This window comes from Antechinus flavipes, chromosome 4 (genome assembly GCF_016432865.1).
Source record: "Antechinus flavipes isolate AdamAnt ecotype Samford, QLD, Australia chromosome 4, AdamAnt_v2, whole genome shotgun sequence".
NCBI lineage: Eukaryota > Metazoa > Chordata > Mammalia > Dasyuromorphia > Dasyuridae > Antechinus > Antechinus flavipes.
Genome location: NC_067401.1, coordinates 345,029,416 through 345,057,126, shown reverse-complemented (window position 1 = coordinate 345,057,126; position 27,711 = coordinate 345,029,416). Strand labels below are relative to the sequence as shown.

Below are 27,711 nucleotides of genomic sequence, written 5' to 3'. Positions count from 1 at the left end.
CCTCTTTTTCCTCATCTGCAAAATGGAGTTGATAATTGCATGCACTGCATAGGGCTGTTGTGAGGGCCAAATGAGGTATGATATTTATAGAATTTTGCAAATCTAAAAATGCTATATAAATGCTAGCTTTTTTTTTAGAGTATGAATGTGTATTGAAAGGTATTATTTTTTTTACTTCACATTATCTTTAAGTTGGGATTATTGAAATTCTTCATTTCTTTCAAGTCTAAGTTCAAGTGTCACTTCCTACATGAATTCCCAATCCTCATCAGCAATTCACACTTTGTCTAGACCTTGTACTTTGCTCCTATCACATTTTATCCTATTCCATATAGAAATTTCTAGTCAGTCAGGTAACATTTCTCAGGAACCTACTATGTGCCACTCACTGTGCTAACCACTAGGAAAACAAGGAAATGGTCCCTATTGTCAAGGAGCTCATGGTCTAATTAATGTGGAAGACAAGATGCAAACAGTTATGTCCATACAAGATATTTCTATGTTTTGTTCATTCTTCTCTCTTTTAGGGAAAAAAAAAAGAGAATAAGCCTAATCCGTATTCCAAATAACAGATCTCCAAATACTTAGAAGACAACTTTCAAATCTCCCTACATCAGGACCAAGAGAACATTGTAGACAGCAACAACAAAATTATGTGATGATCAACTCTCATGGACATATCTCTTTTCAACAATGAGGTGATTTGGGCCAGTTCCAATAGACTTTTGATGGAGAAAGCCATCTGTACCTAGAGAAAGGACTGTGCTCCTTTTTTGTTGTTGTTTGCTTGCTTTTTTGTTTTTCTTTCTCATTTTTTTCTTTTTGATCTGATTTTTTTGTGCAGCATGATAAATGTAGAAATATATAAATGAGGGAATTGTGGGACTTGCACATGTTTAACATATATTGGATTATTTGCTGTCTAGGGGAGGGCTGGGGGAAGGAAGGGAGAAAAGACAAGAGGAACACAAGGTTTTGCAAGGATGAATGTTGAAAATTATTTTTGCATATATTTTGAAAAAAAACTATTTTTTAAAACTCCCTACATCTTCCTATGATATGTTGGGCTTATGATTAGCACTTAGCTCAGTGCTTGGCACGTAACTGGTATTTAATAAATGCTTTTTGAGTGACTGATTGATGCTCCTTATGAAGTTGGCAGTGCTGAGTACAGGGCTGGAATCCTGTCTTTGTCACTTATCATCATTGTGACCTTAAGCAAAACATTAACTTCTCTGATCTTCACATTCCTTGTCTATAAAATGAAAGCTTGTCCTCGAATGACTTCTGAGGTCACTTTGCAACTCCAAATCTAGAATTATATGTTCTTGAGCTTCTTCTAACCAAGGCAGAAAATATTTTTGTATCCCTCATCTTGAGCACAGTGACTTAGACATAGTGGGTATTTAGCAAATGTTTATTGAATACAGCAGTGGACAATGCCTTTTGCATTAGTAAAACTGATTACATCCATCTTTCAAAACAAATAAGGCAACATTCATTTCACTGGCTTTCAGGCATTTGTGACTAATGGGTGAGAGGATACTATCTAGTACATAGCACATATGCTTTTAAGAACCATGGTTGGAAGCTGTGCCTACTTAAAATGAAATGGTTTGCATCTTTGCAGAGGTAGGAGATTGTGGATATGGAATATTACATATACTTATCAGACAATTTGTTAATTGGTTTTGCTGATGTTATTTTTTCTTCTTTTTAAATTTTTATTACAAGATACAGCACAGGGGAACAGTGGAGAATATTCTGAGCCTAGAGTCAGGAAGATTTGAGTTCAAATGTAGTCTTAGATATTTATTAACTGTGTGACACTGGGAAAGTTACTTTACCCTGTTTGCCTCAGTTTCCTCATCTGTAAATTAGCTGGAGAATGAAATGGAAAACTAATCCGATATCTTTGCCAGCAAAAAAATGAGATCCAAGTGAACACCAGTAACAACTGTTCTTTGTGTAAGGGAATGGGAAAAGACATATTTAGAAATGAAATGAAAGTAAGGTGAAAAAAACAAGTGATAACTATTAAAATAAGAATGTAAGAGGAAAAAAGAATCATGTTAATGATTGTTTTACTTTTAAAAAAATCATTTTTTTAAAAGTAAAACCAGTAATCTTCAGCACAACTAAATTTCTTCCCTCTTTTAGCACAAGATTGCTCATATTTAAGATTCCCTGTCATTCTGCAAATTTCCTTGTGTACTTTTCCACGGGTAACTAGCCCATGTTGTTCCCTCTGCCCCTCTAGTCTATGCAGCCTTCATCTTCCTCAGTCTACAAAGAATTCCTCAGCCAAACCTTTGGAGCTCCTTGTTCTGTCCTGGTGTTTCTTTTGAATATTGAAAATGAGAGGCAAAAGTGGTTAAAATTTCTACTAGATTTACCTTGTTCCCTCTTCTCCCTTTCCCTTTCTGACCATTTTTCTCCCTATCTGACTTTGCCCCAGATAAGCACTAAGTATTCAGAGGGCTAGCAATTGTAGTTGTGGTCCTTGCAAAGTCCTTTAAAAAATCACTGTGGCTAAGACAAACCTCATTATCCTAAACAGCAGAACCTGTCGATATTTGTTCATGATGTGTAGCATAAAATGTCATGAGGAAGCAGACAGAAGATAAGAATCCTAGAGCACCTGGCACCTGCAGAGTCCTCAATGTACTTTGTGTTGTCTGTCACAATCCCTGCATCAGAGACAGAGAGCACAAGGTTCAATTGAAGTTGGCTCTTGTTCTCAAGATAAGAACTGACATCTGGAATCTAATCAACTTGGAGACCAATGATGTAATCTGATGGCTTGGGATGTCTTTTAACTGAGAAAGAAGTAACACCCTCCCCGGGTCATGGCTATGAAATTGAAATGACATTGATGTGAACAAAAAGAGCCTATATGAAGGTGGCGTTCAAAAGGGCTTTTCCAGCACTTAGCACAGTGCCTGGTGAATGCTGCTGTTTTTATTTTTGATGGTGTTATTCAGTCCTTTCAGTTATGTTCAACTCTTTTTTGACCCCATTTGGGATTTTCTTGATGAAAATATTAAAATGGTTTGCCATTTCCTTCTCTAGTTCTTTTTATAGATTAGGAAACTGAGGTGAATAGGATTAAGTGTCTTGCCCAGAGTCACACAACTAGTAAATGTCTGGGGCCAGATTTGAACTCATAAAGATGTAAATTGTTGATTCTAAACTCTAGCCACTGTGCTACTTAGCTGCCCAACCTGGTAAATAGTAGACACTTAACAAATGCTGATTGAAAGAATGACTGACTGACTGACTTCTCCAACAATTCTTTGTTGGAAGTAATATTATTCCCATTTTGAGCTTTATTTGAAACACACACAGAGACACACAGAGTGTCCCCTGATATGACAATAATTTCTAAAAGTAAATACTACTGGAGCTTTCTGTAGTGGGATTATAGCTCATGCTTAAAACTTATGTTTAAATACCAAAGCCTGGAAAAAAATTCAGATTTTCTGCACCAAAGGTACTATAGACTGCCCTCTTTGAGAAGGGAAGGTTTTTACCATTTATTGAAAGACTTGCTGAATACTGACTGAATATGACAGTTTGAGATAGGGAGAGAAAAGGGGTCTTATATTTCACTTTGAGCTTTACCTTGCCATTAACTAGCAGTGTGACCATTTAAGTGCATAATTTTTTCTCAGTGCCTCAGTTTCCTTATCTGTAAAAGTAGACAGTTGGATTAGATGGTCTCTAAGGTTCCTCCCAATTCTGAACTGTTGTGATGTAATTGGCCAACTGTAATATAGTTATGGTCAGAGAATCTGGATTCAAATCCCTACTTTGTCACTTTCTACCTGTATGACCTCAGGAAAACAATTTAGTCTCCCTGACCCTCAATTTCTTCATCTGTAAAATGAAGAGATTGGACTAGAATACATCTCAGGTCCTCTGTAGCAATGAATCTATGATTCTCTGACCATAATATTTTCCCTAAAAAGAAAATCTCTGAAAAAATAATGAATTAAAATATGAGCTGCCCAAGGTACATTTCCACAATGCAAATCATAACTGCTTCTTTGTAATAACTCCCATGGATGCTATGAATGAATAATAAATATAGCATCCAGCTAATTCAATGTAGTTCTATGTATTCAAATGAGAATTAACCAACCTTATTTTTAAAGTAATGATGGACATCTCTTTAAAACTAAGTCGTCAAATGATGTTTTTAATGTGGGTCTGAAAATACACTAAGCAATTAACAAAAATTGTGACCACCTTTTATTACTCCATAATATGTCTCTTTATTATTTGGATTACTATGTGAAAGATATAAAAGCCTAGAAATTTTCAAATCTTTCTCATACTCACTAGACCAAAAATAGAAGAGATAGCATAAAACTGTAGGTATATTTCCCTCTGAATTAATTTTTATAACCCAACCAGATAAGACCTCAAAGATATGTAAATCCTAAACACTTCAGGAATAATAACAAATTATTTCACGATAGAAGATTATTGGCTTAGAGGAATGAATATGAAGATTTCACATCTACAGTGAGTGTACTTTAAAGGAAATGACTGTAGCAATTTCCCTAGCTAAGCTATAATCTCAAGTTAATTTTGCCAGAATACCTGTGATTTGATCCATTTCTAAAAGGAAACAAATCAGACAGAAGATTCATTTCTGTTGCTTCTAAATAAAATCGAAGTTTAATTTTTTTTATTACTGACACGTGAAAGCATCAGACAACATTTTCCAAATAATCTTGCTTTTCTGTGAAAATATGTCCATCTGTCTGCTTGTTTGTCCATCTATGTATCTGTTCTGACATTATTTATGAAAAGCCAGAATGGTTGAATAAGGGATGGAAATATTTAGCTTCATTTGATTTGATTGAATATTGAATTTTTCTTTCAAACTGATATATAAAATCTAAGTGGGGGTGGGGATGGGGAAGAGGATAACAGGAAGGGAGAGGAAGTAATAGATGAAATATATGATTCACAGAAAGAATTGACATGGTGAAATGTATAACAGAGAGGTCCTCATGTCAGGAAGACTGAATTCAAGTTCTCCTCCTAGCCCCACTTTAGCTGTGACAAGTCTCACCATACTCTAAGCAAGTTTATAAGACTATAAGGTATAAAGATGAGTTGTCTACTCACACTGACAAAGAGAGTTTTTGTAATAGAAGTGACATATGTTTGTGAAATCATTGGTTTAGACACATCCCATAAAATTCATATAATAAAGCTAATGTTTACATAATGCTTTAAGGTTTTCAAAATGATTTATATATTTTATTCCATTTGACTCTTCCACTACACCTATGAATAAGATGCTTTTATAATCTTCATTTTACAGATGAAGAAACAAGCTCAGAAAGAACGAATAACTTGCCCAATGTCACAAATTAGATTCTGAGACTTTTTTTCCTTTATTTAGGATTCAAATCCAATTCTTCCTAAGTCTAGGGCCAATGTTTCATTATGCCAAGGTCAATCAAATGTTTACTTAATATACTGAATGACAATGCCCTTATTCATAATTGAGTGTTGTATGTTATAGACAATAATTAATGAAAGACACTTAATAAATGTTTGTTGACTGATAGACTGGTTAACATATTGATTGACTGATATAAACATAGAAGCTAGATATCTAATGTGTGACCTTGTACAGGTCCCTTTACCTCTGGGCCTCAGTTACCTCCTTTGTAAAATAGAGGGTTGAACAAGATGGGTCTCTGAGATCTCTTCTAGCTCTAAGCCTTTTATCCTATGATGTTAAGTTGCAAGGAGAGCTGAAGTCATAAATCAGATAACCCCTTTATTTCACTTTTTTCCTGTTATTTTTCATGTTTAAAAACTTTTGACCTGAACCATCCGGAGAATTACCCCCTTATCTCTCTACAGACCTAGAAATAGTATAATTTGTATGCTAGGTTGGAAGATGAAGTCACAAAAAATGGTCCGACTTTGGACAGTTTTAAAGAAATGCCAATCTCACAACACTAGCCCTGAGAAAATAATGTTTGATAAATATAAAAATTATATGTTTTAACACACCAATGAAAGTGATAAAACAATCTCCAAAAACACACAGAACTTTTTTTATGCTCACATATTGTACATATATAAAATGTTCTTACCTAAAGCATTTTTCATTTTTATCTTTATCATATGATCTTCATTACTACCAATTAATATTGAGACATTATTTTTGTCCAGAATCAAAGATTTCTTAGAATAGTAGGGACAGATTATATAAATACCAAAAATATGAGAGAAAAAAATTTTTTTCCCTTTATTTCAGCTTCTGGGTTCAGTTATTTATTTCATGTATTTGTTCAATTTGGTATTATAATCTGAACTGCAACCATCTAGAAAATGGAGTAGAAAGTATATGAGGATAATTTAATACAACAGCTTTCCTTTCTTGTGAAATATTTTGGAGAAAAAAATCATTAGACAGAGGTTTGCTTTTTATTTACTTAGGTCATGAGGCATGTCAGGTTGGTGATCTGCTCTTGGCAGGAAGTCCTTAATTAGAAATTCCTAGAAATCACATCTCCCAGGAGGTGCCTATTAAGACCTAAAGACAAAAGGAGTTAGTAGGAAAACCCTTACGAAGGGCAGAAAATCCAGGCTAAGGTGAAGAAAAAGAGTAAGTTGCTTCTCAGCATAAAAGCAAAGCCATTCAGATGGGTTGCTGGATTTTGAATGAAAGTCTGTCTGTCGTGTTACTAGTAAGTAGCTCTTTATTTCTCGACGTTACAAAATATGATAAACATACTTTGAATTTGAGTGTGTCGGAATGTTAAGTGATTTCAAGTATGACACAAAAACAGAGATCTGATTAGAAAACATTCAATAGTCATATTTAATATACCCTTAAAGAATTATGTAAAGTTGTTTGTGTGAGCAATCTCATTTTCAATTATTTTTAAAGTCAAGTATTTTGTTCTTGCATAATGTATGAATTGGCTTCTGGAAATCAAATGAGGTCTTCAAACCAGCTTGCAAGATTGGGGTCTTTCTCAAGTAGTTTCTGAGGTTTTTGTCTCCCTTCTTCTAGATGTCATTGACCTTTAGCAATGTCTCACGGGGAATTTACAACCTTTTACAGTTTTGAAACAGTTTGGAGTACTTCCATGGGTTTTTAAACATATAATAAAAATATTTACAATTTATTACTCTTATAATTACCCATAAGAACAATTTGATAATAAGGAAGGGGGTACTGCATTTCTGATTAGCAAAATGAAATTCTAATTTAATTTTTAAAGACTTATAAGTGATTCTGAATACAGGAAAAGGTTGATGATGGTATTGATTGGCTCACTCTCTCCTCTCTCTTCTGTATTCTAGCTGTCATGGTTGGGAGGGAATTTCTATCTGTTTATTGACACATTCCGTCGGTATGAAGAAGAAGATGCTTTTCTTTACACACGGGTTATTCTAGGTGTAAGTAAGAGATTGTGTATCTTTGGAAAATAATATTCCTTTATCTTCAACTTCCTTCTTTTTAATATGCCTCTTTTTTGTACTTTTATCCATATCCAGTCATCTTTGGCTTGGGCAAGAGCATCTGCTGTGTGCCTGAACTATAATTGCATGTTAATTCTGTTACCCGTCAGCCGAAATTTCATTTCATTTTTGAGAGGACAATCATTGTAAGTACCACGCCCAGCTTGATTTTTTTTTCTGTGGTTAGCATGGTCGTTATTATGGTGTCAGACTAGGGCTTTCCAAATAATATGTGCTTAATAAGTGTTTGTTGAATTGAATTATTTAAGTTTGGAGGAGGAGGACATCTAGATCTGTTGCTTCATGCACTTAGGGAATTCTCAGGATGAAAGCTCCCTTTACAAATGTTATAAGGGTTGCTATTTGGTGCGGTGGATAGTGTGTTGGCCCTAAAGTCAAGAGAATCTTAGTTCAAATCTGACCTCATTTTACTAGTCACTTAATGCCTATTTGCCTTTTTTTTTTTAATCTGTAAAATGGGCAAACATTGGAGAAGGCAATGGTAAGCTATCCTATTATTTTTGCCAAGAAAACCCCAAATAGAGACATAGAAGGTTGGATATGACTGAAATGACTCAGCAACAATAGATGTTATCACCTTTCTAAATATTGGTATCAATACTTGTATGCCCCACAATCTGTGGCTTACAGTCTTACAAAATCACTTGGAGCACTGAGAATTTGAGTTGCCCATGATCACATAACTGGCATGTGTCAGAGGTAGGAGACTGCTACCCATATATATATGCCCTTATGCAGCATTCCCTTTTTAATCCATTACCCCAATCTAAAACTAAATGTGCCCCTTAGGAGTCTTAGTTTGCTCAAATGATCAGTGTGTTTATTAGTAACAAGAAGCTTCCAATGTAGGAATTCCTCTCACCAACACATTATACATTATTATAAACATTGAACTCAGATTTGAACTCGTGTTATTTGGCTTTCAAAATTGTCTCTCTATCCACTGTGTTTCATTCTCTCCTAAAGTCTTAACATCCCTTTTAAACTAAGGTTTATATCTTGCTATGAGGAGAAACCAGTGATTAAGCCAGGAACAGAATTTCTAGTTATACTCTCACTTCTGCCATTTTCTCCCTACAAGATATTGGTCACATCATTCAGCCTCTCCATGTCTCATTGGCTCTGTCTGAAAAATGGAGTTAATAAACTTGACCTGATTCACAAAGGTAGAACTACTATAGCAGCATGAATTCTCACCATTTCAAATTCAAAGAACTTACATAAATAGTTCAGCAGAGAGTCGACAAGGAAGCATCTTACAGAATAATGGGGTTTGAAAATCTAAATCACTGGATTTCTTAGAGTTGATTCTTACTCCAAAATCACAGGCTTTTCCCCTAATTATACTTATTTCAAAATGTTTGGTCTTTGGCCAAACATCCTGCCATAGAGAATCATAACTTGTACAAGACTGCTTTTGAAAAGGGAAAAATGTGGAGTTTTCAAACATCAGCATGAATAGAAATCTTTGATAATAAGTTAGTAAAAATTCATATAAACTCTATAATGTCTTTCTCTAAGTAGCTTAAAAAATTAATGGGTCATTTAACCCATATAAGATTATGTTCCATAAATGGGATAAGATATGAATTCTATTTTTCTAAATGCAGAAACCAAGGAATGGATGTTAGTAGGTTTGCCCAAAATCAGTATGTCTCATTCAGGTAGTCTTAGGAATTCAAAAGTAACACAGTGGGTAGAATGTTGGGTCTGAAGTCAGGAAGATTCACCTACTGAGTTCAAATCTTTCCTCAGACACTTACTAGCTGTATGAGAATGGGTAAATCATTTGATTGTTTGCTTAAGTTTTCTCATGTGTAAATTGAGTTGGAGAAGGAAATGGCAAACCACTCTTTGGCAAGAAAACACCAAATAGATTCACAGAGAATTGGACATGATTGAAAAATGACTACACAAGGAATGTAGACCCATTGATTTATTTTTTTCTACTGAATTTGACTAAATTGGCTTTCTTTCCTTCTTCCTATTGAACAAATTGAAGGGAGAGACTTGAACAAATCAACTGGTAGTTTTGGTGTGATATAGAAAACTTCTTAGTAATTCAATGGCAATGAAAAAGAGTAAGCATTCAGATTTCCTGCTTCTTATTCTATTATCCATTATCTCCAAAAATTATTATGTTTTCTCATTCAGTGTTGCAGAGAACCATGGAAGAAACAATTAGGCAAAAGCCTCAAGTTCCACAAGCTGGTGGCCTATGCAATAGCTATTAATGCAAGTAAGTGTTTCATTATCTATGGATTTTTCTTCTTCCTGATTTATGCAATTTGTTATTATCCAAAAGGATTTCCTAAGAACCTAGATATGGTGCCCAAATAATTACAAGACTAAACTAAACTAAAAGAATTAGAGTTTAGGCTTGAGTAAGACAAATGTACAGTAAGACAACCTTGTTTTGGGATTAGCAATATATTGAGATAAAATCCTAGATTTTATTCAGAGAAAGTGGGCATATATTACATTGAATGTTCTGCTACATGTTTACTTGGTGACCATGAAGAAGTTACGCAATTTCTCTTGCATTTATTTTCCAAATATTGCAGAATGAGAGATGTCTAAGCCATTATTCCTTATCTAAATTCTATGATTTGTGTTCTATAGGACCATTACAATCCAGAAAGAATAATTTGGTATTTATCCTTTTAAACTCTCTTTATTCAGATCCTCTTGCTGCAATATTTTCCACTATTTAGAAAGAGATACATGATTAACACTATTTTCAATTGTGAATAATTAGGCTTGGGGATTATTGTATGCTCAATTTCTTCTTAAAATCACATAAGGTCATTTAAAAAATATGATTCAATGGGATTGCGCTATCCAGTGCAATGAATTACATTTACAATCATATAAAAATAATTTATATGTTGGAACAAAGAAAGAAATGAGAGAAGGAAAAGAAGAAAGGGAAGGAAGGAAGGAAGGAAGGAAGGAAGGAAGGAAGGAAGGAAGGAAGGAAGGAAGGAAGGAAGGGAAAAAGGGCGGGAGGGAGGAAGGAAGAAAGGGAGGGAGGGAGGGAGGAAGGAAAAGAGGGAGGAAGGAAGGAAGAAAGAAGAGAAGAAGGAAGGAAGGAGGGAAGGAGGCAGGGAGGGAGGGAAGGAGGAAGGGAAGAAAAGAGAAGACAACAAGGTTCTGAAATATTACACTTTTGAAATAATAGATATAAGCTGCAATGAAATGGTATAAAGCATCATAAATATTTAAGGTAGATAACAGGTTTTTTTTGTTTTTTTTTTTACTAAAGGCACCAAAATTAGTATGTTCCAATATATACCAAAAATAAAACAGGAAAACAAAGATGTTGAAATGAAGGATTACATAAATGATAAAGAGTTATGATTCAGGACTGTTTTCCTCAAACCAATTTAGCTATAAAATGTTTTCCTCATTTGTTTTTATCCTCCCATGCATAGAGAATACCAGAGTAAAAGGAACACTCCAAAACAAATGTGAATTTAATTAAGCAACAAGATATGACAGACTGTGCAGGAGTGCCAATTAACATAGACTTGGGGTGTGCAATGAGACATGAGGCAAAGATTCTCCCAATTGATTTTTCTTAACACCAGATTAAACTAACCAAAGAGATGCTTTGAAAAAGACTTTGTGGTTTGTTAAGGAATAGGGGTAAAGAGATGCAAGACTCAGAAGAAAAAGAACTAAAAGGGAGTATCAAATTAAACTAAAAGGAAAGATCCAGAGCCAGAAAAAAAAAAATGGCAGAAAGAACCTCTGATATTTTGTACTATGAAGTGCGTTTAAACAAGGGCATTAGAAGGTCTAATTTTTCCCCTTTGGGGTATTGGGCTTACCCTGCAATTAGAAATTTTTTAGGTGAGTCCTCTCATTGAATAATCACAAACCACTTTGCTGACCAGATCATCAAGAGTATTGTGTTCCTGTTCCCAAAAAACACTTATCTAATCAATCAGCAAGCATTTATTAAGTGCCTTCAATGTGTTAAACATAGTGCAAGAAGAAAATGAAGCAATTCTGGCTTTCAAGATACTTAACTTCAACCAAATTTTCAAAATTTCTTATGATACTTTTGATTTTGATTATGATTATTTTTGAGCCTGTGCTTCTAGAATGGAAGAATGGAGAAGCTAATCTTATATTTAGAACAGAAAAAATAATAATAATCCCAATAATAGTATAGTGGGTAGAGTGGTGGGTCTGGAATTAGAAAGATTTGAGTTCTGATACCTGATATATTGAAATCTGATATCAAATATCTTATAGCTGTATGACTTTGAGCAAGTTATTTAACCTATTTCTGCCTCATTTTCTTCAACTGTAAAAGGGACATAACAATAGTATCTACCTCCCAGGGTTGCTTTGAGAATCAATCCAGATAACATCTGCAAAGTTTTTAGCACACTGCCTGAGGCACTGTTCTGATTGGATAAATTCACAAATCCTCACATGTATATAATGAGGTAGTAGTGTACCCTACAAAGAGAGGTGAAGTTGAGGAATATAAGATCAATGGTTCTCTGGGAATCAGATAGAAAGCACTGAAGCTTCCCAGCACTTCTAGCCAGTGAATTGAATTTTCAGAACACTAAAATGGACTCCCAGAGCCAGATTCTTTTCAGCTGAATAGAATCAGCACCCCCTGATGGTTAAGGGAATAAAAGACATTCAAGCAGTACTCCACATTATTTTTTGATATTTAATAGTGTATATGAATTATCCCTCTACTATACTCTGAACTTGATTCACTGTTTAATCTTTTCTCCCCACTAATTCTTGCTGCAATGCCTCATTGTACTTGGAAAGTGACCCTGAGCTCTTGAAGGGCATGCCAGTGGACTGACTATAGATTCTGGAGGTTCTAATATATTGGAAAAATTTCAAGTATGGTCCTGCCAACTGAGCTTCCTTTCTGAAAATCTAGCGAGCTAAGTACAGAGGCTGGTAACAAACTAATGAATATTTGACTTTGGCAACTCAAGAATCAAAGAAAATACAAAATGAACTTTAGTCCCTTGTGGCTGTTCTGTTCTTCTACTATGCATGTGTTGGAAGGGCAGACAGGGATCAGTGTGTGATCCTTTTTTGACTATTTACAAACTATTGCTAACTGTTGATTTTCTAAATGTTTGATCTATGTCCAATAACTTTGAATTCAAAAAATGTTTCCCAAGTATAATATAGAAGCATGGCTAGACCAAAATTAGTCTGAAAAAAATACCTGAAGTTTTTAGTAGAATGCAAATTCAACATGGATCAGCAATATGAAATGATAGTCCAGAAAACTAATGTGATATTAAATATATTAGGAAAGGCTTAGTATTTAGGAATAAGAGACCACATCTGTAGTATAGGGTTCAATTCTGGGTACCACATTTAAATGAGAGCATTGACAAGCTGGAAAATATTCTTAAGAGAATGATCAGGAAGGGATTCTTTTTGAGATCTAAATTGGAATAAATGGCATTTGAAGTTCCTTTCAACTATGAAATTCTGTGATTCTATAATTGAATTACTATTAAAATATGAACTGCATCAATATAAATATTTTCATGATAAATGAAGCCAGAAGACAAAACAAAATTTCAATTAAGAGGAAAGTCCTTCTTCTAGAGGAAAATAAAGAATTAGCAGAGGGTTGTTTTTTTCATGTTCATAAAGGCAAAAAGAAAGATCATCTCATGGAACAATTGGTCATTTCCTTTTAAAATGCTTAGTAAAGAATATTGAACAGCTAAGTGGCATTGTAGAGAGAGCACTGGCTGTGAAGTCAGGAAAATCTGAGTTCAAAAGTGACCTCAGTCACTTACCAGCTATGTGACCCTAGGAAAATCACTAAAACTTGTTTGCCTTAGTTTTCTCATCTGTAAAAAGAGTTGGAAAAGGAAATGGCAAACGACTTTGCCAGTTAAACTCCAAAAGAAGTTTCAAATAGTAGAATACAACTGAAAAAAAAAAAAAAAAAAGACTGAACAACATGAGCATAAACAACAAAAAATGAGATTACTTTGAAGATAATTGCATTTAAGAACCACTATCTCCTTAACGGATGAAGAATTAGAAAAAATCTACAATGAAATTAGTGAGATCTTTCAGATTCAATCAATGTATGCTACTGATTACTTTAGGACCAAAAAACGATAGGGGAAGGATGGCAAAAAAAAAAAAAAAAAAGTGTGAGGAAGAAGGAGTATGAAGGATCACATACATACTAGGGGTCAGAAATTCAGCAACTGATTAACTATATGGGGTTAAAGTGAGGCATTAATAATAATATTAACTTTAAAGTGCTATATAAAGTTTACATATATCTTTTAATCCTCACTACAACTAAGACTTAGGTGCTATTATTGTTCCCATTTTATAGGCAATCTGAGGCTAAATAATTTGACTAGAGTCATATAGCTAGTAGGTGTCTAAGGCAAGGTTCAAACAGTTATTCCTGACTCCAAAACTAATATTCTATTGACTAGGCCACCAAATGCCTCTAACACCAATAGAGGGAATTTTTACTTTAGTGTGTCCAGAAACCCATTGAAATATTGGAAAATAACCATTTTGAAAAACCATATAGTACCTTTATGTAATATACACATATTACTTCTATATGATATATATGTGTTACTTATATAAATTAATGGGGTTAGATATATGCATATATGACATGTATGTTTCTATCATATAATATTTCCTACTCCATGATTTCATGTATATATACATATATATTATATACATATGTAGTATATATTTATATTTATATAGTATCATATGTATAGTCATATATTTATATACACAAACACATATATATCTCCAACTCCAGCCCCTTCAGTTGATGGTACACATTTTTCTCTACTGGCTTTTATATACATTTTTTTCTTTTGCACTTGAAAGATTGTGATTTCATTGGAATGAATACTCTCTTCAGCAATGTAGATCACAATCTGTCCATAACTTAGTAAACAGTTTCATAAATTGCTGTGGTTCACAAAAAAAATCATTTGATAGCTAGCTTCCAGTGATGAGTCTCTTTGCTATTCAGTTAGGTTATTTTTCAGAAGGCAGAATCATGTCTGTCACCAAAGCTGTATTCAAAGTTTGCCCAACTGGGGAGAACTCACCATACCTTGAACTCCACTGGCATAGCCTCAGAGAATCCAGGGTCACCTGCATGCTGTAAGGAGGCACGGGAATGAAACAAAAAATATTTTTTAATAATTTTTTTTCTTACTTTATACAAAGTAATGCAATTAAATAGAAAGGATCTAAAGCCATAAAAAATAAAAATCCTAGCAAAAAGCTCTAAGATTTAGGCAAAGAATAGATTCTGAGTATGTCAAATAGTTCCACTATTTTTTTCATTTCTATTTATGGATATGGATAGGGATATATATATATATATATATGTTTTATGGGAGTACATGGAGTTGATTACCTCAGAGCTCATAATTTAGTCAAAAAGCATTTATTAAGTGTCTCTTATGTGCCAAGGACTGTGCTAAGCACTAGGTATACAAGAACAAAACCTTGGGCCTCATTTCAAGAGCTCACATTTTAATGGGGGAAACAACATGCGAGGAATTGTACATAAAGTCAAATCTAAAATTATATTTAAAATTTTTTCTTCTCATCAGGTACCTGTGCCTGAGACATGACCAAAAAGTCACATCATTTACCATTTCTCTTCTCCAGTGGGACTGGTGGGGAAAGGGACAGGGCAGAGGGCAGTGATTGTGGAGAGTTACATTTGTTAAAAAAAAGGGTGAAAGAAGAAAATATCTTAAGGATAAGAAAAGTACTCCTGTGACTTCCTAGGAGATCAGCTGGAAAAACTAAGCCTTCTATAGTCCTGTCATGCAAGCAATGCAAACATTTAATTGAAGTTTTAATGTGTTTTTTAAATCTACATTGGTTTAGAAGGCACTTAGAAGTCTGGCAGCAGATCCAGTGCCATCAGCTAAAAACATGGAAATTCCCGCAGTGCATTTTGTGGACTTTCTCTGTAGCTCCTGTACGGAGGGAGCTGTTCAAGCTTTTGAAGAATCCACGGGGAAAATTCCCAGGATAGACCCAAGTTTACCAGGCATTTAGCTGAAAGATGCTGAAGCTGAATCTTACCTTGAGCAACACCATCTATTTTCTACTAAAGCCCTTTCAGAGTTAAACAAGGGTAGGAATGTTGGAAACACTACCCATGCACATTTAATTAGTGATTTAACTTCAGAGTTCAAATAAGAAGCTTTTATTGAAGAAGGGTAGGAGGGGGAGAGGGAATTTTAAAGACTACAATTAAGAGTTCAGTTGCTCTAAGTTATTTTTTCTTTTCTTTGAGAAAAAGGGAGAAAGAAATAAGATCAAAGGAATTGTAATTGAGGAAGAATCTTGGAAGTCTGGTCAGTCCTTCTATCTTGCTGCCTGCCTGTCAGTGATAACAATCATTTGGAGTTAGTCACTTCCTAATTAACTGTCCTTTAGAAAAGGAGATCCCAGGGACAAATTCTGACTAGCCTTCAGCAACCAGAATTTAGCCCCAAACTTTTAAATTTGTGGTCCAGTTTCTGCTAGAATGTGTGCTGATTATGGGGTACTGTGAGTGGTGTTCATTTGTAAATCCTATTAGATCAGGGACCTGGACTAGAGTTTTTGAGAACTCTCCAAGTGCCTCCAACAGAACTAGATTAGCAATAATTCTTCATTTTATTTGAAAAAAGGCAGAGCGAGGGTCAAGTACTGAAAAGACTGAACGTTTGCAACTCTCTAGGGCCTTTCCTCCTGAGTAGCCTGTCTTATTTCAACCTCCTAAACCTGAGGCCTAGGTCAGGCTGGTTCCTGGAAGCCCCTTCCTATAACAGGCTTGAAAAACAAAATTTCACAGCTTATGGGGAATTGCCAGTTTGCTAGTTGTCCAGCACTGGAACCTGGAGGATGAAAGAAAATGAGTCTGAGAGTGGGGTAAGCTTTATGCAGCCCATTATCTCCTGCTTACTTTCAAGGGTAACTCGGGCTCAAAAGCATGCTTTGCTATCAATTGGAAGGTTCCTCGAGGTCTGTCTGGAACAGGGAGTCTAGAATGCTCAGCATTAATAAAAATGAAAGGGTGTGAAAGTAGGGCTTTATATTACTGGGGTTAGAGATCTCTAAAAATGATTTATTAGTAAGGGATTACCTACAGCACAGACACTTCTTATCATAAGTAGGCATGCAGGAAGGCCAGAAGGTAAAAAGCCAGACTAATCAAAATTCCCATCACTGCATGTACAGAACTGCCCAAGATTCCAGATAACATTGTCTTGTGATTCATCCCCTTCTTCTTTTCTTCTCCCCCTCTTCCCTTTCTTCTCCCCTGCACTTCCTTTCTCCTCTCTTCTCCCCTCTTTTCTTCTCCCCCTCCTCCCTTCCTTCTCCCTCATACCTCCTTTCTCCTTTTTCTTCTTCCCTCTTTTCTTCTACCCCTCCCTTTCTTCTCCCCTATACCTTTCTTCTTTTCTTCTCCCCTCTTTTCTTCTCTCCCTCTTCCCTTTCTTCTCCCCTACACTTCCTTTCTCCTCTCTTCTCCCCTCTTTTCTTCTCCCCCTCCTCCCTTCCTTCTCCCTCATACCTCCTTTCTCCTTTTTCTTCTCCCCTCTTTTCTTTTCCCGCCCTCCCTTCCTTCTCTCCTACACCTCCTTTCTCCTTTCTTTTCTCCCCTCTTTTCTTCTCCCCCTCCTCCCTAGCATCCTTCTATCAGTTTCTAATTGCATCCTTTAATATAATAACCAATGAAAGCCTGTGGTTCTATCCCAGAGGAGAATGAGTAAGAAATTAGAGGTTGGTACACAAACTTCAGGATGGATGTGCTCTCTCCAAGGTTACACACCTCTACTTCTAAACTACATGATGACAAGGTGCCCAGGATGTGGAGGCAGGACGTTCCGGGCTGTTTCCCTAGGATTCAAAGCAGCTCAGGATAGCTGTTAGGTAGCAAAAAGCAGAGAGAACAAGGCATTTGGGGCTCAGTTTGTTTGGGGTCCCCTCACTACCACCTCCCCTAAAACCACAGATGCTGGTCAAATTTTTTATTCAGGAAGAAGAGCTTTGAAAATGTAATAATTGCTTTGTCAGAGATCAAGAGACAGAGAGAACATCCCCCACCCTTCTCAATGGAAGGAATGTGCAGGGCTGCTTGTTGCCATGGAAGTAGCAGAAGAGAGAGACACTTTATTATCAGATACAGCTCTGGCTCTGCAAAGTCAGGCAGCCTCAGGAGCTGGTCTGGGTACAAGCTTCAGATACAAGGACTCTGGCAAAAAATATCTGGGTCCGGATTTGTGTCTGACAGATTCCAAAAGAGAGGTTGCTGTTTTCTCCTGTTGCTATAGAATGCACTTGGGGTGTGGAAGAGGCAAGCAGAATGTATTACTCTCTCCATCATTTTGAATCTTTGTGTTAATACTTGATTTATTCCTTCAATAAACATTTATTAAGTACCTAATATATGTAGTAAGTAGTATCTGTAGTAGTAGTATTCCTTAGTGTACTTTAGGGGTTACAGTGCTTGAGTAGGGTCAGAAAGAACTGAATTCACATTTTGACTCAGAAGACATGTTAGCTCTTTGACCTTGAGCAAATTCCATTCCTTATATATAAAATATGTGCAAAAATGAATTCAATTCAGTTGGACTGGATGAGACTGCTAGCTTTAAAATGTATGATTCATATGTGAGGAACAATATGGATCAAAGTTACTGTATCAGAAAAACTTGAATTCAAGTCCAGTTTCTAACTTATGTGCAGCTAAATGGTACTGAGCAAATTATTTAACCTCTGAGTGCCCAAGTGTGGAAAATATGTCTTGAATGAGAATTCCTTTTATTAATGAAATCAGAGGTCTGATACACAAGTAACAAGAAAAAATGCTGGGATCTAGAATCAGGAAAACCTGAATTCAAATCCAGCCTCAGACATATACTAGTCATGTTATGCTGAGCAAGTCACATAATCCTGTTTGCCACCATTTCATCTGTAAAATGGGAAAAAAACAGGACCTCCCACCCAAGATGCTTGAAAGGATCAAATAAGATAATATTTCAAAATTTTAAGTGCCATGTAAATGGGTTATTTTAATACAAAAATATGATATAGTTACAAACCCCCCCATTTAACCTCTTCCATCCCATGTAACACTTTTATACTTCTAACATACTTTAAAGAATTTTTTTTGGGGGGGGTAAAAAGTACTGAGTACCCGCACTAGTATATAGAAGGTGCTATATAAATGCTTATTCATTCTTTTAATCTTTTTAGCTCTTCTATTGCATTTGGCCACATCATAAACATTACAGCTCATAATCTTATATCATCCTCCTATGTCTGATCTGACAAACAACTCTATCATCTAAACATGTTTGTTGTCTAAATGTTGCTGTCCTTGGCCAGCATATGTCTATACCTATACTTGGCAAGGAAATTAAGTGTTCTTTAACTGGGAAAATTTTAGACTCTTTTGATCTTCTTAAGGCAACTGATCTACATCAGTTAGGAAATGGATACAATCCAAGCCAAAGGCCACATACACAGATAAAGTTAAACAAATTAGAATGTCTTTAATAAGTAAATAGAGAGAGGTGGGGGTTCATAAAAGAATTCATGGAAGAAATGGCTTTTGAGCTGAACCCTGAAACATGAGTTTGCTTTTAAATATGTGACATATCTAGAAGATAGATTAGAATTTAATTTGCAAAACAAATGAAGGGGTTGTACTAGATAAATTTAAGGTGTCTTCCAGCTATAAATTAGTTGAGCTTCCTTGCCTTCTGCAGAATCCAAAGAGCCATATAGATATTAAATTCATAAACTAGATTCATGGAGTTGATTGGAGATCGTTATTACTTTTTCTATTTTTGTTAGATGGACAGAGATTTAGGCAACTTGTCTGAGGTCACTCAACAAATCATAAGTAGAGTTAGGAAGGAAATTTGGTCACCTCCGAAGCTTACTGCTTATGTGATTTTGGACAAGGTATAGCTCCCCATACCCCAATTTCTTCATCTATAAAATAAAGGGTTAGATAAGACTGTCTCTCAGGTCCCTTCCAGCTCTATACCTATGACCCTATGACCTGATTCTATCCCAGTGCTAGAGAACATGGCTTCTTATGTTTAAAGTATTTTTGAAGCTATTTCCTGAAGCTACAGATGTTCTTTAGCACAAGAAAGATGTAAGGAAAAGATTTTTCCCTTTCCAAAATACAACATTCAAGCTTCCCCACTGGTAGCTATGAATTATAAAGACAGGCATATGTGCTAGATGGGTGAAGGACATTGAACTTGCCTCCTTAGTTTTACTTTTGTTTAGCTAAAATGTATTCCCATGCTAACTCAGAGAGAATCTTGGAAATGTTTAACCTTAAATTAGATAATTAACCATAATAAAGGGCTCTGATCTCAGCATGAGACTTAGGGATGGAAAAGGAAAGACAATTTCAATTTTTTTTTTTTTTTTGGCCTGGACATTTTGTGGCTATGACTGTGAACCTTCCCTAATCGATGAAGAGGCTCTGAAGTCTGAGATTAAGATGGCTTTTTATGACTCTGAAGAAATAACTCCAGAATATATTTGTTGTTCAGTTGTGTCTGACTCTTCCTGACTTGGTTTGGAATTTTCTTGACAAAGATACTAGAATAGTTTCTCAATTCCTTTTCGTTTTACAGATGAGGAAACTGAGGCAAACAGGGTTAAGGTATTTACTGAGGGTTGCACAGCTAATGAGTATCTGAGGTCAGATTTGATCTCAGGAAGATGAATCATCTACTCCAGGTCCAGCACTCTCTCCAATGTGTCATCTAGCTGCCCAGAAGAATATAGTCGCAGTAAACAATTCCCAAGCATTCTGAAGGAACACTTAAAAGCAAGCCAACTGGGATTTGGGCATGACCATCAACCATGAGAAATAGCAGGACCATGTAGCAAAGAAACTTTATTTTCTAGAAACTTTTGTTTTCTATTCCATTTCATTAAATGTCTTCACTTAAAAGTAATTGTGCCTTTTGGCTAATAGAAGCAAGAATAAATATAAAAGATAAATACATTGGGAGGCTTTGGATCTCACAGAATATCTTAAATCTATGTAGCTTTTTGAGGACCTATAGAGGGAAATATGAAAGAAGAGGGAATCTGATTTTGAATTTGCATTGGTAGGCTAACTTATATCAAGTTAAAGTTCCTGCTATATAGAGATGACACATCTATGAGAGAATAGACCCAATAAGGGCATTGTGATGATACTAGAAGACAGTGATGGTGATTCTAAATAACTAATAGTTTGAATTGCCCCTCAACACATTCCCTAGTCAAATGTGTTCTTCACATGTGTGTCTCCCTTAAAATCCCTTTTTTGTTCTCACTCTCCTCTCCAATGGTATATAAGAATAATGTTCTGTGGCCAATTTTTCTTTCTATTCTATTTCATTAAATGTCTTTGCTTTGAACTAATCATGTCCTCTGGCCAATGGAAGACAGAATAAATAAATACAAAAAGTAAACATATCGATGGGGTCTTATGGTCACATAGATTATCTTAAACCTATGTAACTCTGGGGAGCTGGGGCAAGGAGAGTATGTGATGGGAGTGTCTCATGCATTACACTTATATTGGTAGACTAATTTACTTCAAATTTTAGAGCATTGAATAATGCCTTATACATAGTAGTTATTTACTGAATGCTTAATTCATTTTGAGATTATGGAAAACATTTTTTAAAAAATCAATTAAAATAATTAAGCTGCCTTGTAGGTAGAGTGTTGTACTAAAATAAACAAAACCAAGAAATAATCCCAACCTTCAATGAAATTATACTTTATTGGAAAGACAAAACAGATATATTACAAATAATTTAGATCTCCTAATCAAAGAAATACAAATCACTACAATCTTAAAAAACTATCTTCCATCCATTAGAATGGCAAAAATCAATCCAGTGTTGGCAAGGGAAAAGTGGGAAATTGGCACCTTAATTCATTAGTGGTAGGACTGCAGATTGAAACAAATAATTTTAGAGTATAACATAGCAACAATGCAATGAGTCACAAAATTGATCTCACTTTTGGAAAAAATATTTGGATCAAATGCAAAATGCATTTCTATCTAACAAGCAGTTATTAAGTAGCTATTATAAACTAAGCATTGTATTATAATATTATTGAGCACACAGGGTCAAAAACAAAACCTGTCCTCAAGGAGTTTATATCAAGAAAATAAAAATCATACTCACATATAAGTATGTACAAAATATGCACAAAAGAAATCCAAGTTGATTTGGGTGGATAAGACAGTAGCAGCTGGGAAGTTTAGGAAAGGCTTCATGTAGAAGATTGTTACAATTCTAGTCCTAAAACATGATATGAAAACTGGGGGACTGGGGGGGGGGGCCGGGGAGAAAGAGCCAATCCTTATGAAAATATTCATAGTTGCTCTATTTGTAATAGACAAAATCTAGAAGTAAACTATATGTTTTGTTGTCAAGAAAACTCCAAACAAAGTCAGGAAGAAGCAGACACAACTGAACAACAAATATATTCTGGACTTATTTCTTCAGAGTCATAAAAAGCCATCTTAATTTCAGACTTCAGAGCCTCTCCATCGATTAGGGAAGGTTCACAGTCATAGCCACAAATGCCCAGGCCAAAAAAAAAAATAATTAGAGAATAGCAGAAAAAGTTATAGTATAACAATATAATAGACTATTTTAGTATTACAAAACTCAATATATGAAATATCGAGGAAATAGACAAAGGCTTATATGATGATTTAGAGCAAAATCAGCAGAATAAGAATTATATCTAAATTAACTATAATTATGCCTGTGTGTGTGTGTGTGTGTGTGTGTGTGTGTGTGTGTGTGTATTAAGAAAGAAAGGGAAAGAAGAAGGAATCAGGAAAGAAAAAGAAAAATTGGTTAAAAAGCTATGGAATTTTAAGTAGGTTTGAAGGGGGTCTTTGAACAAGAGTATTTTCTTTACCTACTTATTATTTTGTAATTCATTTGACTTGGCTTTGCTCAGTTTTGGGGTAAGATTTTGTCCCTTGTTTTGTATATTATTGAATTGTGCTGTATATAATTATATAAGTTAAAGTGGCTTCAGGAGGGAGAGAACAATTAAGAGAATTTGGAAAGATTTCACAGGGCAAGTGCAAGGGTTCTATGTGGGGATCCATCCTTTGGCATGAGGAAATAAGGAGGGAGAGTGAATATTTGAGAAGATGCTGCAAGGATGAATTCTACTGTGACCAGAACACAGAGCTTATGAGGGGTACAGTGTGAAATGAGACTGACAAGGTAGGCTGATCATGAAAGGCCTTCATAGACTATAAAAATAACAAAATCTGGAATAACCAATGTTGGTCTCCTCCTGGGATTCAATGATGACTGAGGCATATATTTCTAATTGAAAATATTCATAACCTTAGTATGTTAGTACCATGACCTGATTACATTGATAGTTATTTCCACCCAAGAATGAAAAATGAGACATGAAAACAAGTGGCTTCCCAATATGCCCTCATCATGGTGTAATCTGTTACTGATTGGATACCATAGTCCAAGGGAACTGTCATGCTTTCTCTAGTACAATCTATTGTTCCATAAAAATCCCATTGAACTATTTGGATGTTCAGCTTGTTAAACCAATACAAGTACTTTTAGGTACCATGTCTGTGTCTAACTAACACTTAAAAAATACTATGAGAGCTCTGCCCCTAGAATATGCTGCCCTACATTCCATGCATTTTAAGCTGAGACACACAAGTAAATCTATTGCAAGGATTATATCTACCAATATGAGGAGATTTGACTCTGAAAATTAAATGGAATAGATAGAACATAGCTTTGATATTGGCATGTTATGCTTCACAATGTATTAAAATCCCTGACACAGAAGAGATCCTAGAATCAATGATGAATTGTTAAATTTGAGAAATATGTGGAAGATGAGATGCCCTTATGCTCCTGCAAAGGGAGAATTAAACATTTTTATTTTAGTTGAGGATTTTTTTATTCAGGATTTTTAAATCCTGGAAGTATAAGCATAAGTATAAAATAAATATATTTAAGTACATATAAGGAATTTGAGATTATGAACTTCATCAGAACGTAATTGGAAATTAAACAATTTGCATTTCAGTAAGGTTGTTCCCTTCAGTTTAGCCTCAGAATCACAACTGTTTTGGGAAAGAGTACATTATTGTCGATTGTACCAAATGACTGTACTGAGGATCTCTTGGAAAAAAAGAAGAAACATAATTTGGTATCTCCAAGTCCCTAATATTCCTAATGTTCTTATTCACCAAAAGTCTGTCACAAAAATAAATTGTAAAGGTTAGCTGGATGTAACTTTCTCTTAAAATAATAAAAAGCACAAAAGGTAGAACATCTATTCGGCTAGCCCAACAATTTGCATCCATGTTCTATTATGCAAATGCTATTATCATTGCATTATTTCTTTCTTAACTGTCAAATTAAATGTACCTCAAATTTTCAGAATTCCATTTTCCTTTAGCAAATGTCCTGTTGAAGATAGATGGGAGATTGAGGAACTTTCTTAAATCGGTATAGTGCACTATTAGCCAATTTTAATAACTATGGAGCTTATGACCAATCATGGTATATAATGAAATCCAAGTCACTTGGAGAATAAAAAGAAGGCACTGACTGATGTAATGAGCTATTTTACAGATATGTGAAATGTAGAACTAAATTTCTCTTCAATGGAAAACTTTTCCAGAAATAGCTTTTAATGTAGCCAGGATGGGCACCTCACTACATAATTCTGTTGAGCCTTGGCACCTTAATTTCTGACCTTTTATAAGCTTCCATACCATGACTTTCAGTGATGATGAGCAAAAAAAGTTTACAAATTTAGAGCCATAGCTGCAGCTCAACACATTCCATTATATTGATCAGTATGATCCCTTCTGAGTCTAAATCTATTATCTGAGGTCCACCTGTACCTGAAGTTCAGTGGAATAGAAGCCTCCTAAGGGCAGTGACTTTGATTTTTATTTTTATAATTCCTGAATTTAGCATAGTATTTGGTATATAATAGTCGGGGAATAAAAGTGATACAATAGAAAAGTATTGGTTCTAGAATCAGAGGATCTAATTTCCTGTTTCTAATACTTACTATTTGTGTGAGCTTGGGTAAGTCTATTAATTTCCCTGGGTTCCTCATTTATAGATTCATAGATCTAGATCTAGAAGGGACCTTTAAAACCATTGTTAAAGGTCCCTTCTGGATCTAGATCTATGAATCCATGAATTGGTAAATATCAGTTGAACTGAATTGAATATTTCTATCTCAAGGCACCAGAGCCTATTCTTCGCAGCTCTGCACTGGAACCACTTTTACATTCCAGCAGGGAAAAATGAAAGCAACTGACCTTGGAAGTGCCATTTTTTTTAAGTAGTAAGATTAGTTTTTGAAAAAAGCACTCTGAAAATAAGATACTAATCTATACTAATTAATAAAAGAAAAGAGAGGTAAAGGTATAAACATTTATTGTGTATTTCTACTTAATCCGGGGCTACATCCATTCATCCTGATGGCTCAGAGGAAAGAATGAGGTTAGTAACCTTATACAGCCCTCCATCACTTAAATTCAATTCACTTGCAAGTCATGGCATCTGATATCATGGTCTTCTTCTAAAACTGAGGACAAAACAACAGTAACAGCAAATCACAGTGCTAAGTGCTTTTTACAAATATTACCTCATTTGATCCTCCCAACAGACCCTGTGAGGGTAGGTGATACTACTATCCCTACTTTACAGGTGAAGAAACTAAGACAGACAGAAATTAAATGATTTACCTAGAATTGCATAATTAATCTCTGAAGACAAATTTTAACTCAGATTTTCCTAACTCCAAGTCCAGAACTTTATCTACTACTGAATATTCAAAGGAACTAAAAACTCTAGGAGGCAGAGGTGAGAAAGGAAATGGGGAGGCAACCTGGGCAAATCAAGGCAGACAGATAAAAAGGGCTGTGTGAGGATCCATAAGAAGGCCAGTTTATTCAAATCCTAGAGTATGTGAAGAGGAACAAGCCCCAGATCATTCATTTGTTGTGGTTCACTCATTTACCCTTTGTGAGACTATTTGGGTTTTCATTGGAAAGATACTGGAATGGTTTGCCATTTTCTTCTCCAACTCATTTTACAGAAGAGAAAACTGAGGCAAACAAGAATAAGGGAAGTTCTTAGGGTTACACAGCTAGTAAGAGTGTCGGGCCAGATATTTTGAACTCAGGAAGGTGACTCATCTTGACTTCAGGGCCAACACTCTATCCTCTATGTCAACTAGCTGCCCCAAGATGATTTATAGCATAAAGCAATTTTCATATGGAAAAACCAGAATTTTCAAGTTTCTGGCAAGGTTCCTAGAAGTCATCCCATTGTGAGAGTGTGAAATCCTTTTGAGAGGGGCAATCTGCCATCTTATGTTTGGATTCTTTTAGTAGCAGCATGATATGAGGGTAGCAAGACACCTAGTTCCAATATTCTATGTTAATAAGTGATGAAAGAACTCTCTATTTCCATACTTTAAGGAGCTATGATTTCCTTGATGTGGGAATTCCCTCCACTGATACTTATTACAATCATCTTTATCTTCTCAAAAATTTGTCAGCCGTTGAACATCCTAGTGATCTGGTGATCTGTCCCTCTGAACATAGCAAAGCTTGCTCTCAGATGTCAGACGTACAGATTCCTCACTGTAAAGTGAAGAACATATTGGAGTTGATGGCCTCTGAATTTCTTTACAACTTTACTATGGAGCCTTTCTAGTACGGTGGGATTTTCCAGGACATTTATGTCATTCATATCATCTCTGAGAACAAAGAGTGACCTCGTGCCACAATGAGACATAAAAATGAGATTCTAATAAGGAAAGAATGAGAAAATCTAAGGGAAATTAAGCTGAAGTTGTATGTAAAGCCGTTCTTTACACAATAACTTAGGGGGGGGAGGGTGAAAGGCTAAAGAACATTAAATATAATCACAACTAGCTCACAACAAAAGCAAGGCCATAGTGGTTTTCAATAGTCACTCTCAACCCAACAATGAAAACAGAATGTGTGAAATATGTAGAATTTACTCAAATACTAAAATTACAATGGAAATGTTCTCTCTGTGTGTCTCTATTTCTACTTTTGTCTCTCTTTTCTTTAAGTGCATAATTTATTTTTGCTTTCACCAGTCTTCTAAGTAACACAATTAAAACAGTTATTAAAACAGCTTCTAAGGCTTAAAGAAAGCTCTCCAGGAAACTGTAGATATATATACACAGACTAAAGCCTATGACTGCCTAGTGACAGTCACATTATGAAAATCCTTGCCATCCTAAAGGAATCTTTCCTTCTGTAAGCAGCTCCATCAGGCCAAGCCAGCCTTCCCCCCTTTTACCAACATTTCCTCCAAGTCTGCAATAATTTAGCTCACTGGTGTCTATTAATTGAAGATGTCTATGTTGCTTCTATGCCTCTTAAAATATTTCTTTATGTGATTGTGAACAGGGCCGTTAGGAAAATGCTGGTCAATCTTTCCAAGTGAATTCTCCAAAGACATTGTCAGAAGATGACTAGGATCCTTGACTTTACCCTAGCTATCCAGTCACTGCCACTCCACCTATTGAATAACCCCAGAATAGAGATGGCATTATCTCCCTGCCACAATTACCAGCCAGTACAATGTATCCTTGCCTTCCTCCTCCTCCCCTGAAAATATTTTGAACATAAAACTTTAATACTAATTAATGAATTATTAATTCACACAATGTAAAAGAAAATAGTATTTTAAGAAGTTGTCTCGCTCATTCTTTTTTCATTTTGTTCCTTTTTCCAGTGTTTCTCAGAAATGCTTTGATGTCATGTTCCACCCCCTTTCTGCCTATACTATTTTTACTGCGTCCTCTCAGGAATACAGCTCTTCACTGGATTCACTATCAGAGTCATAACTAGATATTGTTGTGCCTGATGAAAAGAGGGGGCTTGGGGAGAGATCATGAAGCCCTGCATGGGAAGGAAGTAGAATAATAGCCAGTGCAGGAAGGAACCAATCTGGGGTTCAGGAAAATCTTGAATCTCATCTTCAAGTTATACAAGCATTCAACTATAATATATCAGGGGTGGTTTTCAGGTAAACTAGGTAGAACCAGTCA

General features: G+C 35.4%; 1 protein-coding gene across 1 annotated transcript in view; it reads left to right on the top strand.

The window, feature by feature from the left end:
* Window positions 1–9,687: 9,687 nt before the first annotated feature.
* The window catches only part of NOX3 (NADPH oxidase 3), a 109,146-nt gene continuing 91,122 nt past the window's right edge, over window positions 9,688–27,711 (top strand). Inside the window, exon 1 of the mRNA XM_051997994.1 lies at window positions 9,688–9,766. The gene's annotated coding sequence lies outside the window, so the exon portion shown is untranslated. The remainder of the gene's footprint in view (window positions 9,767–27,711) is intronic.